Source organism: Schistocerca serialis, unplaced genomic scaffold (assembly GCF_023864345.2).
Source record: "Schistocerca serialis cubense isolate TAMUIC-IGC-003099 unplaced genomic scaffold, iqSchSeri2.2 HiC_scaffold_1401, whole genome shotgun sequence".
Lineage (NCBI taxonomy): Eukaryota > Metazoa > Arthropoda > Insecta > Orthoptera > Acrididae > Schistocerca > Schistocerca serialis.
Window position 1 is genome coordinate 1,227,485 of NW_026047627.1, and position 18,845 is coordinate 1,246,329.

Consider the following 18,845-nt stretch of genomic DNA (forward strand, 5'->3'; position numbering starts at 1 on the left):
CCTTCAATGTCCACCACAAAGTTTTATTAGATGTGCATGCGCAGTAAAATACACTACTACTGATATCCATTTTCTTGTATACACTATGTGATCAAATGTATCCAGACATCTGGCTGAATATGACCTAGAAATTCCATGAAGCCCTCCATCGGTAATGCTGGAATTCAGTGTGGTGCTGGTCCACCCTTAGCCTTGACCTCAGCTTCCACTCTCGCAGCCACAAGTTCAATCAGGTGCTGGATGATTTGTTGGGGAATGGCAGCTCATTCTACGAGGAGTGTTGCACTGAAGAGAGGTATCGATGTTGGTCGGTGAGACCTTGCACGAAGCTGGCGTTCCAATATATCCCAGATGTGTTCTGTAGCGTTCAGATCAGGACTCTGTGCGGGCCAGTCCTTCACAAAGACATTACTGTCATGCAACCACTCGGCCACAGCCCATGCATTATGAAAAGATGCTCTTTCATGTTGAAAGATGTAATCGCCATCCCCGAACTGCTCTTGAACGGTTGGAAACAAGAAGGCGCTTAAAACATGAATGTAGGACTGTGCTGTGATAGTTCCACGCAAAACAACAAGGGGTGCAAGCACCTTCCATGACAAATACGGCCATATCATAAAATTTTACTGTTGCCACTACACATGCTGGCAGAGAGCGTTCACAGGGCATTCGCCATACCCACACCTTGCCATCCGATTGGCACATTGTGTACCATGATTAGTCACACCACACAACGTTTTTCCACTGTTCAATCGTCCAATGCTTACGCTTCTTACACCAGGCGAGGCGTCATTTGACATTTACCACTGCGATGTGTGGGTTAAGAGCAGCCGCTCGACCATGAAATCCTGGTTTTGTTACCTCCCGTCTAAATGTCATTGTACTTGTAGTGGATACCGATGCAGTTTCGATTTCCCGTGTGATGTTCTGGATAGATGTGTGCCTATTACAGTTTACGACGCTCTTCAACTGTCGGCAGTCTCTGTCATTCGACAGACGAGGTCGGCCTGTACGCTTTTGTGCTGTATGTGTCCCTTCACGTTTCCACTTCGCTATCACATCGGACCTACGCATGTTTAGGAGTGTGGAAATCTCGCGTACAGTCGTATGACAAGTGAGACATCAATCACCTGACCACGTTCGAAGTCCGCCAGCTCCGTGGAGCGCCCCATTCTGCTGTATCACGGTGTGTAATGTCCACTGAGGGCGGCAATATGGAGTACCTGGCAGTAGGTATCAGCACAATGTACCTAATATGAAAAATGAATGTTTCTGGGGGTGTCCAGATACCTTTGGTCACATAATGTATGTCATACAAATACCGGCGTTGTCTGCATTGGATTGTCACACACTAACTGAATAGCTTGTCTAAATGCTCTCAAGGAACACGCATGCTCGAAGTAAGCAAACATAAAGACGTTGTACTTCGCAACTAAGCAGCTTGAATGCCACAAACAAGTGCCGATGTCGAACATTTCAAATACGGTATCTCGTAAACGACTCGTACTTGGATCCTGCAACACACACCACTGACACTCTGATCTACGCTACTTTTCGTTTGTTAATGTCAATAGGAGTTGGTCTATTTAGAAAAGTGTATATTGGCACAACAAATACACTTCCTAGGTATTAGTACAATCTATGGATTGGCTAACAATACGGGCTCCAGACTACCAATCCACCGTATGAAAACAGCAGATGAAAAGCACTTTCAATACCCGCAATATTTCTGGAGGAAGCATTAGGTGATTCACCCTATATATTGGCAAAATAGTAAAATTTCTTCCATACTGACACTCTAACCTGGATCCTGGAAGTTGTTAAGGCCACTGCTGGCATAAAGTGGGAAATCCAGGTTCGGTTCCCAGTCTGGCACAAATCTTCTGATGTCATGAGTAAATTGTAGAGTGAGAATCTCATCGTATTTTAAACTGCAAACACATTTCTTATGCTAAATACAGCTGTGAACTGCAGCAGGGTCTGTTCCTTCAGACATGCATCCTTGTCTGAAGGACATGCCATGGGAGGTTTTTAAACACAGGCACTGTAAGTAGTATTCATATGCCCAGGCACAGGTCGTGGCAACAATAAGTAAGTTTCTTCCTGAGTGAGAGTTACAGTGATTGTTCTACAGCAAGACATGGAAACTCGCGGTGATATGTGGAGTTTTAGGTCGGTCACTGAAGCATCCTCACATAGACGAAGTTGTTCGGCGATCATACTTGCACAGTGGGAAATTCAGATTCCAGTCCCGGTCTGAGATCAAGCTTTTGACATCACCAGCAAACTGTACAGTTGGAGTCTCATCGTATTCACGATTGTGAATACGTTTCTTGTTCTTCACGCAGCTGTAGCTCAAGCAGTACTTGTTTCTTCAAACATGAAATGATGTCTGAAGGTCATTTCACCGTAGAGCCATAAACACAGACACTGGAAATAGAAATAGCAATTTCTGATGGCTCACAATGCTTTCGTTGAATTCTAATAACATTTTCATTAAATCTTTTGTTGGCAGATAAGTTAGCAAGAAGAGAATCATGCAATAGCCAAGATTTCCACAGCTACATGGATTATTTAGGTCTTATTTGCAGTCAACATTTCTATTGAACTGCATGTGTACAACAAGCTGTTATTTACGTTAGCTCCTGAAATGTTTGAAGAAAAAGGAAAATTAGCTGTGGCCACTGCAGGTTCCGTTCTAGTGATGGACACAGTGATGGACTGCTCAGATCACAGACAGACACCACAGTGACATGTGCTGTTGGCAGCTAGGGAAAGCCCGCTCTGTTCTCTGTGCTGTACATGCTACCCTAAATCTCTTCCTTCAAAGTACCCTCTGTTCTCGTTTGTTGTCTCCCCTGCTTCTGGGAATGAGATACCTATAAATGGCGTTATACTGTCTAAAGTGAAGGTGAAGAAGCGGAGCAAGTCTGTCGCTCCTTACCAGGACCAGGGAAACCTCTACACTATGTAGTGAAAAGTATCCGGACTCTCCATAAAACATACGTTTTTCATATTAGGTGCATTGCGCTACCACCTACTGCCAGGTACTCCATATCAGTGACCTCAGTAGTCATTAGACATCGTGAGAGAGCACAATGGGGCGCTTCGCAGAACTCATGGACTTCGAACGTGGTCAGGTGATTGGGTGTCACTTGTGTCATACACGTGTGCGCGAGATTTCCATACTCCTACACACCCCTAGGTCACTGTCCCCGATGTGATAGTGAAGTGGGAACGTGAAGAGACATGTACAGCAGAGAAGTATACAGGCCGACCTCGTCTGTTGACCGACAGAGACCGTAGACAGTTGAAGAGGGTCTTAATGTGTGATAGACAGACATCTATCCATATGATCACATAGGAATTCCAAACTGCATCACGATCCACTGCAAGTAGTATGGCAGTTAGGCGGGAGGTGACAGAACTCGGATTTCATGGTCGTGTGGCTGCTAATAGGCCACACATCATACCAGTAAATGCAAACAATGTCTCGCTTGGCTTAAGGAGAGTAAACATTGTACGACTGAACCGTGGAAAAACCTTGTGTGGAGTGACGAATCACGGTACACAATTTTGCCATCCGATGGCAGGGAGTGGGTGCGGCGAATGCTTAGTGAACGTCATCTGCCAGTGTGTGTAGTGCCAACAGTAAACTTCGGAGGTGGTTATGATGAAAGGCAATTCGTGGGTGGTGATTGCATCTTTCAACCCGATCAAACACCTGTTCTTAATGCACGGCCTGCGGCGGAGTGGTTACACCTCAGTAACATCCCTGTAATGGACTGGCCTGCACAGAGCGCTGACCTGAATCCTACAGAACTTCTTGTGATGTTTTGGAACACCAACATCGTGCCAGGCCTTGCCGATTGACAAAGATACCTCTCCTCAGTGCACCACTCCATGAAGTATGGGCTGGCATTCCCCAAGAAACCTTCCGGCATCTGATTCAACGTATGTCTGCGAGAGTAGGAGCTGTCATCAAGGCTAATGGTCGGCCGACACCATATTGTATTCTAGCATTACCTACAGAGGACGCCACGAACTTGTAATTCAATTTCAGCCAGGTGTTTGGATACTTTTGATCACATAGTGTATCTTAGAATGCTGCAGCACAGTTCGAGGTGTGCAGCAACGTATTTTAAATTCCCTATTCGTGACGTTTCCATTCTGTAAATCCTGAAATCTTGGTTGTAGTGGAGTAGTCAGTCGCATTAGTCGCTACACCCATATCAGTACAACAGTTTTGTGTGTTTTGTATCTCCCTTTTGCTTTCTAGATATATATGTGGGTTTCGCTGACAATTTCTGTAACAAAATTCATCAACTCTAACGAACTATTCGAGGGGAATTAGAAAAAACGTTTTTGAAGTTTACTAAGCTCTAAGGAAAATGTCATTCTCAATCGGAGCATATATGGAAAATTTCTCTTAAAGAAGGTGATATAAAAACATAATTCTTGAACACCACATGACCACCTCACAAGAAAGGCGACAGGGTTTCACAACTGTTCTGCCGCTTCAGGCAGTTCCGCATAATGCTCTGTCTTCCTTCACATTTCCTTCCCACTTCTAGTCTTTTGTTTCTCGTGATACTGCCATACTTCAGTGCACTCCCTTGTGCAACACAAAAAGGAACGCGCTTTTTTGTGTCAAAACTCCGTAATTGGCTCTTAGAGGAGGCTCTGTCAAATATCTACTGACCATTCTTTGCTTAATTTTCCCTGTGGCTTTTGTAAATATTAGTCTTGCAGTGTTTTCTTCTGGTGGAACTTAGTGTTTTCCTTTTCTGACCTGTTCCAGTTATTGGTCCATCCCCAACCACATCAAAATGAAACAGATCTTTATATCCTTCTATTCCTTTTTATGAACATATCACATTATAAATACTCACTATAATGTTACTGACTAGTAATTACCATAAATTACTTTTATTTTTAGATATATCTGAATATTTATGCACCACTTACTGAGCTGCTTCAAAAACTGGAATTCATATCCTTCACATAATAATCCTTTCACTCAATGATTCATTTCTCATTTACTTTTATTGTTACAGAAGTGTATTTCATAATTATAAACGAAAATCAATGTTTGAATGAAAATGCTTATCGCCACAGCCATGTTTTCAAGATGCCTATTATTAACCTTAAATATGTAATTCTATCTGAATTATTTAGATGTAAAGTTGGGAAATCCACATCTTAACTTAAATAGCGTGCATGCCACAAGACCTAACCAGTATCTTCTTCATTGCCTCAAGCTATGTACACTATTGCATTGTACCTATCCATCTGCTTACCGTGACAACCAGTTCACACACAAGTATCCATCCACGTTACGTGCATATACATGAAGCCTCTCATCTTATGTCAATCGTAAATTCATCGCCCAGTTTCTTCGTGAGATATCACAAACGTTAACCAACACACACACACACACACACACACACACACACACACACACACACACACACACACACACACACACACACAGAAAAACACACATACACACACAACTACAAGAGCCAAAAGTAGAAACTGCCACATCTTCAATAACATAGTTCTCATTTGATACACGTATCTCCAAACAGTTACTGCCATTGAACACCACTGCTACATGTATCATTGTTTACAGAGCTCTGGAAATGCTTGTCTTTTTCCGTGACAAAACTTACTTCATAAGCACCACTTGTAAATTGTACGTCGTCCAAACACCAGCCACAACTTTTTCACTCGTTATCACACTATATACAAATTTTATCATTTGGCATATGTAGCATAGTTCCTTTGACTGTGCATTGCACTTATATTTACATTATTATCCACTAATATAACACACACACACACACACACATTAATCACAGTCTGATGAATATCATTACACTGAACACAGTAAAGAAACAAAATTCTTGATTTCAGTGAGTGACAACCTGTGATCAGCCCTTAGGCGTAAGTATATATTATATAATTAATGTGTCTGCTTATTTTACTGATCATACTCATAGACTCGTTCAGCCTCCCAGTCAGGTACCATTCAACGTTCACCTGTTCCGTGTGAGTACTCATTGGCCAGTGTGAATCAAATAAATCTTTTGGCCGAAGTTTCAATTCTGGGATAAAGGTTTTAATGGAAGTTAAATTTTTACTGCAGTAGCTTCGTAATATGACAAATACTGTGCTCCATTTTTCTCTGAATTTCCTTCCCCGGTCATTTCAGAAGTATCTGTCATCATATTTACTGTATGTTCCCCCTACCGCCCAGTCTGTAGCATATGACATACGAACACCATCTGATGGACATAGTAGCCAATTAAGTACATTTAAAAGTTTAGCCAATCTAACTTCTGAGTGACTGTAACTTGGTATGTTAAACTGCTAGTATGAGGAACTCAAGAGAAGCAGCGTGTAAACTGATTGTCTCACTAGTAAGTCATTTATCTTAGTGGGTTAGTGGACTCACTGTTGCCTTTGACTGTATTGGTCCCATTATCTGTGGATGGATAGCTGCCCTGTGGTCCCTGTGTGAATACATGTATCGAAACAGTCTACATCGGCACCGTGGGACAGCCACTGGACACAGCAGGACCAACCCCCAATATACAGCCACACAGTGAGCACAGCGACTGTGGCCAGACCCTCGTCACAGCTGTGCAGACCACAGGACCCCACTCAGCCCCCGTCTGTGGCATGTCGTGAGTTCTGTAACTACATAAGCATATCTTTAAACAAATTAGAGGAAGGTGGCGTTAGCGAAGTGTTATGGTGAAAAAATCGAATTTTAGTTTCTAAAAAGCAGAGATGGTGATGGTTAACAGTAAACTTATTGTGTTAATCGATGTCGACATCTTTCTTTGGATTCAGAGAGAAAATGCCGTTCAATTTCTAGATTTAATATCAGGACTTTGACTTTCCACTTATTAATCTGGACTGACGGTGTAGATTATTTTTATGTTAAATGTTCATTCAGTGTAGTAGTATGGGGATTGTTTCCTAAGCTAAAATTCTTTTCCAGAGTTCCTGTGTATATTAATGCAGTGGATGGAGCATCTAGTTTCAGTGTTGGTTATTTCATCATCATCATCATTTATGACTGATTATGCCTTTCAGCGTTCAGTCTGGAGCATAGCCCTTTATAAAATTCCTCCGCAATCCCCTATTCAGTGCTAACATTTGTGCCTCTTCTGATGTTAAGCCTATTACTTCAAAATCGTTCTTAACCGAATCCAAGTACCTTCTCCTTGGTCTGCCCCGACTCCTCCTACCCTCTACTGCTGAACCCATGAGTAACCTTGCTTCTCCCATGCGTGTAACATGACCCCACCATCTAAGCCTGTTCGCCCTGACTGCTACATCTATAGAGTTCATTCCCAGTTTTTCTTTTATTTCCTCATTGTGGACACCCTCCTGCCATTGTTCCCATCTATTAGTACCTGCAATCATCCTAGCTACTTTCATATACGTAACCTCAACCTTGTTGATAAGGTAACCTGAATCCACCCAGCTTTCGCTCCCATACAACAAAGTTGGTCGAGAGATTGAACGGTGCACAGATAACTTAGTCTTGGTACTGAATTCCTTATTGCAGAAAATGTTGGCTATTTATCACCCAAATTACTCTTGAAGGGAATGGATGTGGAAGTAGGTTGCTGGTGCATTGCTATATGAGTATCATACATGAACATAATTTTATGCACTTTATCAGCTGCAAAAGAGAAAGGTAGAGTCTGGAGAAAGTGAAGCATGTAAGACAGGAAAGATAACTTCCATGTAAGAGTATGAACATCGCTTGATGTAGAGTTTATGTTTAAATATACTTTTCATCAACAAGAACTGAAGTATTAGGAAGGAATGACGAAACGAAATGATACTTCACATGTTGATACAGTATGTGACATTATATCAGTCATTGAAAAATCGAGTCAAATTTACACAGAACTTAATGGTATGAACCTATTTATAGTTTGGCATTGCAACCACACTTACCTGGACACATGCTTTGGTACTGTTGGGAAGTAAATCTTAAAGTCATTTTATCCTCTCCTGAGGGAAAGTGGGCCATAATCGTTGCAACTCGTCCTTGATATCGCCGTTACTAGCACTGCGATTTCGGGACATAGGGGTATTTCAACATCAGGCAGACAATTTATGGAGATACATCCCATGTGTGGGTGAGCATTTTCCTGTTGATTGTTGATGTCACAATACTGTTGCATGAGAGGTAGCAAACAGGGACATGGGATGGCAGTGGCATACCATTGTGCCAACAGCGTCCTCAGTCACTATGAGTCTTGAGCTGAGGTCATACCCAGCGGATCCACATACCATGACCCCAGAAGTAACACTGCTGCATGTCTCCAGAAAACAGAAAGAATGCGACCAAGGTCGCCGCCATAGTGCCTGACGATGCTCATCTGGGCCGGTACAAAATGTGATTCATTGCTGTAATGCGAGTAGTCTATGCATTATATTGACAGAATCACTCCAATAGAAGTCTTTTCTGTGTTGGTAGTAATGACAGCTACACGTGGCTGAATAATTCCATAGTCCATCTGCTAGTGGCCTCTGACACCAATGCAGGGACGATGAAGACATGTTCATGATCTTAGGGACTGTGAACAAAACAATACATTACTACGATTGGCTGGTCCAATAACAAAAGTGTTAAGGGAGTTGACCAGGAGTGTATCTAAGAAGATTAGAAAAATGAGTGAAATACAAGTGATACACTTAGATTGGTTGCAATGTTGTCTCGAGGCAGTAAAATATTGCCGGACATGATAGCGTGGCCAATCTGGCTCCAAACCTACAGAGACCTTAGATACTTCTGTTAGTACAGGGTGGAGCAAATGAAAGTGGCCTGGGAGAATGAATATGATTGCACGTGAATATATCCATGTAGCCACCACGTGATCCACATCAGTTCAGATTGTAGTGCGGGCTGTGCCAATGTGAGTGGAACAGAGCAAATGGGGCGACGATACTCTCAGTGGAGCAGCAGGCGTTCGTTGTGAAAAGTTATGTGAGAACGAAGTCGTGGAAACGGTGTTGTCAGTTGTTTTCTGTGAAATTTAGTGGTGTTAAAGTGGGAGCAACGAGTACCATGCAACGCTTACTCCGAAATTGATGTCAAACAGGATCTGTTTTGAACCAGCAAAAAAAAGAAAAGCCTTAACTGTCCTGCACACCACAAAACTTGGCTGCAGTGCACCATAAAATGTTTCAGAGACCTACCAAATCAATCCAACACCTGTCACAAGAGGCCAGGATGTCACACTGATTGTGCAGACCTGCATATTCAGGGTGGTCCATTGATTGACTGGGCCAAATATCTCACGAAATAAGCGTCAAATGAAAAAACTTGTCTAGCTTGAAGGGGGAAACTAGATGGCGCTATGGCTGGTCCGCTAGATGGCTCTGCCATAGGTCAAACGGATATGAACTGCGTGTTTTTTAAATAGGAACCCCCATTTTTAATTACATATGCGTGTAGTACGTAAAGCAATATGAACGTTTTAGTTGGGCCACTTTTTTCACTTTGTGATAGATAGCGCTGTAATGGTCACAGACATATGGCTCACAATTTTAGATGAACAGTTCGCAACAGGTAGTTTTTTTTTAAATTAAAATACAGAACGTAAGTACGTTTAAACATTTTATTGCGGTTGCTCCAATGTGATACATGTACTTTTGTGCACATATCATTTCTGAAAACGCATGCTGGTATAGCATGATTACCTGTAAATACCACATTAATGCAATAAATGCTCAAAATGATGTCCGTCAACCTCAATGCATTTGACAATACGTGTAACGACATTCCTCTCAACAGCGAGTAGTTCGCCTTCCGTAATGTTTGCACATGCATTGACAATGCGCTGACGCATGTTGTCAGGCGTTGTCGGTGGTTCACGATAAAAAATATCCATCAACTTTCCCCGCAGAAAGAAATCCGGGGACGTCACATCCGGTGAACGTGCGGGCCATGGTATAGTGTTTCGACGATCAATCCACCTGTCATGAAATATGCTATTCAATACCGCTTCAACCGTACGCGAGCTATGTGCCAGACATCCATAATGTTGGAAGTACATCGCATTCTGTAATGCGGTGAAACATCTTGTAGTATCATCCCGTAATTTCTCTTGTGCCCAGGGCAGAACTGTACAAAACGTTCAAAGTCGTCACCATGCAATTCCTGGTGGACAGAAATATGGAATGGGTGCAATCGATGTTGATGTAGCATTCTCAACACCGACGTTTTAGAGATTCCCGTTTCTCGCGCAATTGGTCTGCTACTGATTTGCGGATTAGCCGCGACAGCAGCTAAAACACCTACTTGGTATCATCATTTGTTGCAGGTCGTGGTTGACGTTTCACATGTGGCTAAACACTTTCCTTAAATAACGTAGTCTAACTATCCGGCGAACGGTCCGGACACTTGGATAATTTCGTCCAGGATACCGAGCAGCATTCATAGCACACGCCCATTTGGCATTTTGATCACAATAGCCAAATATCAACAAGATATCGACAATTTCCGCAATTCGTAAACGGTCCATTTTAAGATGGGTAATGCACGACGAAGCAAATACCGTCCGCACTGGCGGAATGTTACGTGATACCACGTACTTGTACGTTTGTGACTATTACAGCGCCATATATCACAAATCGAAAAAAGTGGTCCACCTAAAACATCGATATTTCTTTACGTACTACACTAATATGTCATAAAAAATGTGGGTTCCTATTTAAAAATACGCAGTTGATATCCGTTTGATCTATGGCAGCGCCATCTAACTGGCCAACCATAGCGCCATCTGGTTTCTCCAGTTCAAGCTACACGAGTATCTCTTTCTGTAGTGTTTCCGTTTGATGCTTATTTCGTGAGATATTTGGCCTGATCACTATCAATGGACCACCCTGTATGTCCCTATCGCATGTCTGTTGGTCATGCATTAAAAGCAGCAGATGTTCCTAAGCACCTCCACATTTGTGAATGTCCATTCACTGAGATAACAATGAATGGCTTGGACATGGATCTTTTCTTTATGTCTGATGGAGACTAATTTCCGCTGAGTTGTTACGTCAACTAACAGAATCACAGGTCCTGGGAGAGTCAGCAGTACTTCCACGAAACACCTTTGCACGATCATAAGGTTGGATTTTGGTGTGCAAGGTCTGCACACAGCATTACCGGTTTCACCTTCTTCAATCAGCTGCTGACTTTGGCCCATCACGTTGCCAACATTTGGGAGCTATTTGTGGCAATATTAATGGAGAAGGGAAAGGCGTTAGGTTACTTCCAAGAAGATGGAGCAACTGGTCATACAGCAAGCCGAACCTTTGATCACAGATACACAATTTCATGATTCACAGTTGTTAGCAGAGGTCAGCCTGGTTGGGGCCCTACCTGGCCACCTTTGTCACCTGATCTGTCAGTGTGTTATTACACTGCACGAGAGCCTTCAAGAGCAGAGTCAATCACAACAATCCTCACAGTCATCAAGAACTGCAGCAGGACACTCCAGATGAGACTGCAGCAATTCAAGCATACAACCTTCGATCCGCCTTCAGCAACCTACCGACCAGGGCCCAAAAGCATCAAGAGATGAGTGGTGCTCATTTTCAACAGCTACTATAGTCATCTTAGTGCTGCATTTACTTTCCTCTGTTGTATTGCTTTGTACTATAGAACTCTAATATCTGGCTGCTTTTATTTGACCCCACCTTCTAATAAATTGCATGTGTATGTGCATCCACTTTAGACTACTGTATATGGAAAGAGCAAAGCTATACAAGGCAGTAAGATAGTAACCTTTCTCTCTGAGTCAGAAAATATAATGTAATCTTTTGTAACTGCAGTACAAGTATTTTTATTAGTGTTAATATTAGTAACAACTGTCAGTAGTAACATAGTAGTAACAGTAGTAGTTGTAGCTTCTAGAGAAAATTCATGGTGATGTAGTATTAATATAGGCTTTCAATAGTTGTAAGAGTTATATTGTTTATTACTGCAATTACAGTATCAGTTCTCACTGTAGTGTTAATAGCAATATGTAAAATGAAATAGGAAAGTTAGGCAAGATGATTTGAAATAACGAATGCCACTATGCAGAGCACCACATCGATATCCATATAAATGTTGGGGCATACTAGTAGACAGAAATAAGGACAGTGAAAATCTTATATTTTAGACATACCATATTATAATGTTCAAAATAAGAAAGAAATGAGAGAAAAATAAGCTTGACATATTTGAGGTACCTAGTAGTTTCCCGAGAGCATGGCAGAGGATGTCCTGAGGTGGTATTGTGTACCAAAACCAGTAACCAGTAGGCTAAATGAAAACTGCTACTAAGGACTAAAACATAAACACTCATCAGCCAGAACATTATAATCACCTATGTAACACCTGATATGTCCACCTTTGCAATGGATAGAAGCAGTGACACATCATGGTCTGGAAGGGAATTGGCGCCACACTGCCCACACAAGGCACCTAATTCCCAATAATTCCTCACCAGGGGAATGAGCTCTTATCCCACATCGAGGCACATCCCAGATGTGTTCGATCGCATTCCCATCTGGTGAGTTGTGGAACCAGCACATTAATTGAAACTCGCACTCTGTTCCTCGAAATACTCCATCACTTCCATTCCTTGTGATATGGTGCATTACCTGGTTGAAAAACGCCACTGCCATCGTGAAACATAATCCTTATGAAGAGGAGTATGTGGTCTGAAACAAGCGTATATTACTTGTTGGCCATCATGGTACCTTGAACAATATGTACTGGACCTATGAAAGTCAAGTTGAATTTCCCTAGAGCACAATGGAACCAGCGCCAGTTTGTCTCTGTTCCATGGCATAGCTGTCCAGGAGCTGCTAATGGTCAAGTGCCCATTTCAGTCATAGTTGCTGATGTCATGGTGTTAACATTGGCAAATGTATGGGGTGTCAGCTGCAGGGGCACACTGTTAGGAGTCTTGAGGGCACTGTGTGTTCAGACACACTTGGAGCCTGCACCGTCTGTCGCGTTCTACCAGTCTGCCTGGCCTACAACATTCGAGATATGTAACCCCATGACGTCGGGACGTAGTTTCACCTTGGTTTCGCCACATGTCGAAGGCACTCACCATAGCCCTCCTCGAACACTCAACAAGTCGTGCATTCCGAAATGCTCGTGATGAGCGTTCAGGTCATCATAAAATTCCCTCCTTCAAACTGAGACGTATGGCATACCTTCCCCATCTACAGATGGACAGCACATTTGCTGATCCTACATCGACTGTGCATGCGTCTGACTAGCAGTCATCCCTCGTGAAGTGACGCTGCTATTGCCAATACACGTTTAATCGATGATAGGCAGGTGATCATAATGTTCTGGCTAATGAGTCTCTTATTTATTAATTGCAATGATCGCTGTTCCATCCGAGAGGGTATTGAGAAAATGACATAAATAAATAATTAAACCAATAAATGAATCTCTGAACCAAAGTGCAGGATAACACATTGCTGATAAAAGACCATTATTTGGTCTCAGATGGTAGGCACAGTTGTAAAGGGGTCACTGTGAGCCCGGTATGCAATATGGAATTCTTCCCTTGTCTTGACCAGACGTAACCTTGACGACGATAATGCCTGCCCTCGTGGTCATGTGCAACTCAACACTGCTACATTGTAACATCTAAATGCCCCAAAATCTTATTGCTGCACAGTTAGACCAGCCACGCAACTGGAGATCAAAAGCGGAGCAGCTTCCAAATTATGTCAGTTGCAGATAACGCATGTGTAGAAAGTGTCACTGTATCCTTCACAAGTATCACTCAACATCTGACACTGTTCACAGGTATTATATAAATGTGCTGTGGTCTCCGGTCTACCTGTCATGGAGATTTGAAAGCCTGATCAGTTACACTGCAGCTGACGGCGTGTTTGTGTAAGAAGCCAGAATGACATCTCACCGCTTTTTCAGTATGCTTCAATTTTATCTGTCACGCATCGCATTATTAATTCTGAAACAGTGACTTGTAACAGTACACTTGTTTCAATTGGTATCTTCATTCTTCTTTGGATTCACAGACTGAATAGCATCAGTTTTGAATTTGAATGTGACACCTTTTATTTCAAAGATAAGAGAGACATCAGCAACTATCGACCTGTTTCACTGCTTCTATCATTTACCTACATTTTTGAGAAGGTGATGTATTGTAGAAGATTATCACACCTTGGCAACAATAATATTGTCACCAAATCAAAGTTTGCCTTTCAGAAGGGGTGCTCTACTGAGAATGCCATTTAAATGTTCACACACCAGATAGTACAAGCATTAAATAACAAAACAACACTGGTGGGTATTTTCTGTGACCTATCCAAGGCATTTGATGGTGTAAATAATAATATGCTGCTAGATAAATTTTGTAGGGTTGATGGTGTAGTCAACCAATGCATCTTATCACATCTAACCAAAAGGTTGCAAAAAGCTGTATTTAGTAGTCCCTCAACCAACAGAATTCAGGGACATAATTCTGACTGGGTGGAAATCACATATGGGGTTTCCCAAGGCTCAATCTTAGGTCTACTACTGTTTCTCATATATGTTAATGATCTACCATCTAATGTACAGCAAGCAGAATTAGTTCTTTTTGCAGATGACAACAGTATTGTTATCACTCTCAGTATTAATACAGAACTGGAAGAAATGGTAAACAAAGTTCCCAAAAGTATCATTGTTTGGTTTTCTGCAAATTGTCTCACCCTGAATTTCACAAAGACACATTATATACAGTTCTGCAGCTCTGGGGGGTACTGCATCAGTGATAAGTGTAAGACATGGTGGTGAAGTAATACATAGGGTGGAAACTTTTAAAATTCTTAGGTGTCCATATTGATGAGAATTTTAATTGGAAAAACATAAATTTGGGAACTCCTAAAAAAACTTAGTTTCGCTACATTTGCACATAGAATCATAGCAAATTTTGAAAAGAGATAAATCAGTAAGTTGACGTATTTTGCTTCTTTCCATTCAGCAATGTCACATGGAATAATGTTCTGGGGTAATTCATCTTTAAGAAAGAAGCTCTTCATTTCCCAAAAACGTGTTGTAACAATAATATGTGGCGCTCACACGCGATCGTCTTGTAGCCATCTGATTAAGGAGTTTGGCCTACTGACTACCGCTTCACAGTATATTTATTTCCTCATGAAGCTTGTTGTAAACAATCTACTACAGTTCAAAAGGAACCATGAGATACATGATTACAATAATAGAAGAAAAAATTACATTCATTACTGAACATTAAGGTTTTCTTTAGGTTGCCATTAAGGTTTGAACAAGAAATTTTGACCGCTTACACTGTGATATAAAATGTGTAACTGACAGTATGGTAAAATTTGGAAATAAATTGAGAAAGTTTCTGCTTGAGAACTCCTTCTACTCTGTAGAAGACTTTCTATGTTTGTAATGTGTAAAAAGCTATGGGTGGGAACTGATAACTCAATCTGTATTTCTTGTTACCATTTTGGGGAAAAAGAATAGTAATTGTATAGTGATGTTTAGAGTACTAATAGACGTATAAATTAACTGGCAATTTACATCTAAAATGACTCATTCGACCACATGACGATCTATCGTGCAATTTGATGCAAGGAACATGAAAGTAAGCAAGAAGCGTTTCTTTCTATTCACCATGAGTGGGCGAAATTCACTTAAACATCTGAAAATTCGGTAACTGTCTTCTATCGTACCTCATTCGTTTCATATTATGCAACATTTATGAACGACTTTGTGCCTTGTAGACCTACTGTATTTGGCTATTTTGTCACTTCCTTGTGAGGCATTAAAATACCAACATACAGTGTAACCTCCCCACCGTAATTTTAAAAGAAATAAATGACAATACTTAATACAAATTGGAGCCGAGTGTAACCTCCCACAATAATTTTGAAAAAGTATGGACAATATTATTTAAGAAATGCTAATGGACATTGCGCTAAGCGTAACCTGCCCACAATGAAATGTACTGACAATGGCAACAAAAATGTGAAATTCGCAATCTGACTCAAATATAAATTCCTCACAAAAAATTAAAGTCCATTCAGTGATAAGGAAATTCAATTAAACCGAAACATCGGTCTTTGGCCCTGTGTAAAACAATCAGAGTTAAAGTCTTACCTCAGAATAAATGGATGTCACATTTCTGCTCTTGTTGTTGCGCACCGCTTGGAGGAACTGCATTGCAAATAATAATATTCTCTTTTTTTTGTGATTCTAGTGAAATTTTTCTTCAAAAGAAGTGGAATGAAATGGGAAGTGCAACGAGATCTTTAGTTCAATAAAAAATTAAATTTTTGAAAAAATGCTTTTGAAATAAAATTATTATTGGGGAACTTGTTGGAGAATAATTACAATTTTTCATTATCTAATAATTATATTAATTAACAGTATACCTTATTCACCATCTTGACCAGTGTTGCCGACCGCCTACATCACACAACCGCACTGGGCTACTACTACTGACCGACCGCTCTGCATGACGACTATTAGCGTACTGCTCTGCAACTAAACAGAGCGACAGACTCGCAACGACTGACTGACTGACTACTACTGACAGACTCGCAACGACTACACACAGACTGAGAACCGCTCGCAACACTCGCGCGGTCAAGCGCAAACTCTCTGGTCACAGATGCTACAATGCCTCGCCATCGCTGCTATGTTACATACGTGTTTCATAACCCTCCACTGGGGGGGCAAAAATTTGGCAGCGATGGTGAGTCATTTGGACTTGCCAAGCGCGGCAAAATTTTTCTTTAATTAACAAAATTCTACAACTTACAGAATATTTAAATGTTGTGCACACGCACTAAGTACAAAATATATCAGACAAAGACAAAATGTGAGTACAAAACATAGTAGCAAATCAGAAAAATGTATATACAAATTAGTTGACAGATAACAGAGTGCACACGCACTGAAAAAAAATCATACACACTGAAGTATTGAATATACAGAATGAGTACAAATCATCTTGAAAAATGAGAAAAGTGCACAGGCACTGAAGTTCAGTAGAAAACATATTGACACCTAACAGAAGTGCACATGCACTGTAGTTCAGAAAATAAAAAAATGTATATACAATATAAAAGACAAAAGTGCACATATACTGTACCTCAGAACAAATCAAAAAAATGTCTTTAGCATTTTCGCAATGAATAAACTTAATGGCAAGAAAATCATGTCCAAAGTGCACATGCACTGAAAAAATGTCTTTAGCATTTTCACAACAAATAAACATAATGGCAAACATCATGTCGACCAGTGCTATAAGTGTACTCGCACTGGAGTTCAGGAATCGAAAAAATGTATAACCTATGAACATAAATGATGTTACCAAAAAAAAATTTTTTCTTTATGTGACAAGAATCAGGATAGGAAAGGGAAGGATTGCATCATGGTTGTAGCACTTTAGATTGCACACAGCTGCTCTGAAAGTCCATATCTTTCCACAGAAGTACAACACCAAGTGACACAACTTGAAGTTCTTTTCCCATCAGAATTTATCAGTGTAGCCAAGACACTGAACTGTCGTAGTAATGTTCCATGTTTTCATTTTGGCAGTACATTACGTACACCAAACAGTGGGACCATAATAACGTCTTCATCGCTCACGGTGGTGGACAGCATGTCGTGTCAACACCACGCTCTTACAAGGCACACCCACGTAGAATTAGTGCAAAACCAAAGATAGTGCTCCATGATCACGAGGATAAACAGGACAAATGGACATTGCAGTAATTCAGGGTAGTCAGCTTATGAGGTGAAGGACATTTTGTCACATAATATTGACAATTACAGTCTTCATTGATAGTTTGTGGCATTCATAGCCCAGTTATTGAACATTTCTGTACCAAGTATGTAGTATTACAGAAAAATGTTCATTAATTGTTTTACATAGAATCAGTAGCCTTCTTTTCCTGGTTACAAAGCATTATGAAATAATCGCATTCTTTTTTGTCACAGAGTATAATTAAGAATCATTAACCTTCTCCTAATTACAGTTAATTAATCATTTGTCATTCCAATAATAATCATTAGCCTTTTCTTAATTACACTTGATTAATCATTTGTCGTTAATTAATCATTTGTCTAATTACAGTTAATTAATCATTTGTCTAATTACAGTTAATTAATCATTTGACGTTAATTAATCATCTGTCTAATTACAGTTAATTAATCATTTGTCGTTAATTAATCATTTGTCATTCTAATATAGTAAGAATCATTAGTCTTCTCCTAATTACAAAGCATTATTAAACAGTACCATAGTTAATTAATTATGAGTCATTCCAATCTATTAAGAATCACTAGCTGGCATCATGGGTAATCGTATTACAATAAACAGTGGCGGTCCTTGGCCAGTTACAAAGTATATTTAGTATGACAGAATAATGTTCATCAGAAGTCTTAGTTGAAAAGGAGAGTCAATTATTGGCCTAGCATTAACATAATACATTGAGTGATACAAATTATTGGCACTCATTGGCCATTAACCAAAACATGAAAACTCAACATGGGAAAAAAAAGGCTAATTAATGGCATAATTAATAACAATTCTTCAAGTGACATTAATTATTGGCACTCAGTGGCCAGCAAGTATTGAATAAAATCATCATTCAGTATTATTCAGATTATTACGAAGTCATTATTAAAAATCAGTTAATTACAGTCAAATCATTAGTAATCACAGGCATTATAAGTAGTATCATTACAATAAACAGTGGCAGTTATTAGCTAGTGACAAAGCATTATTTTGAATATAGTCTCATTAAGAGGTCATTACTCA

At 40.5% G+C, this 18,845-nt stretch overlaps 1 protein-coding gene across 2 annotated transcripts in view; it reads left to right on the forward strand.

Annotated features, from left to right (window-relative positions):
* The window catches only part of LOC126442701 (60 kDa lysophospholipase-like), a 128,971-nt gene that overhangs the window by 88,103 nt on the left and 22,023 nt on the right, over positions 1-18,845 (forward strand). The gene's annotated exons all lie outside the window — the stretch shown is intronic.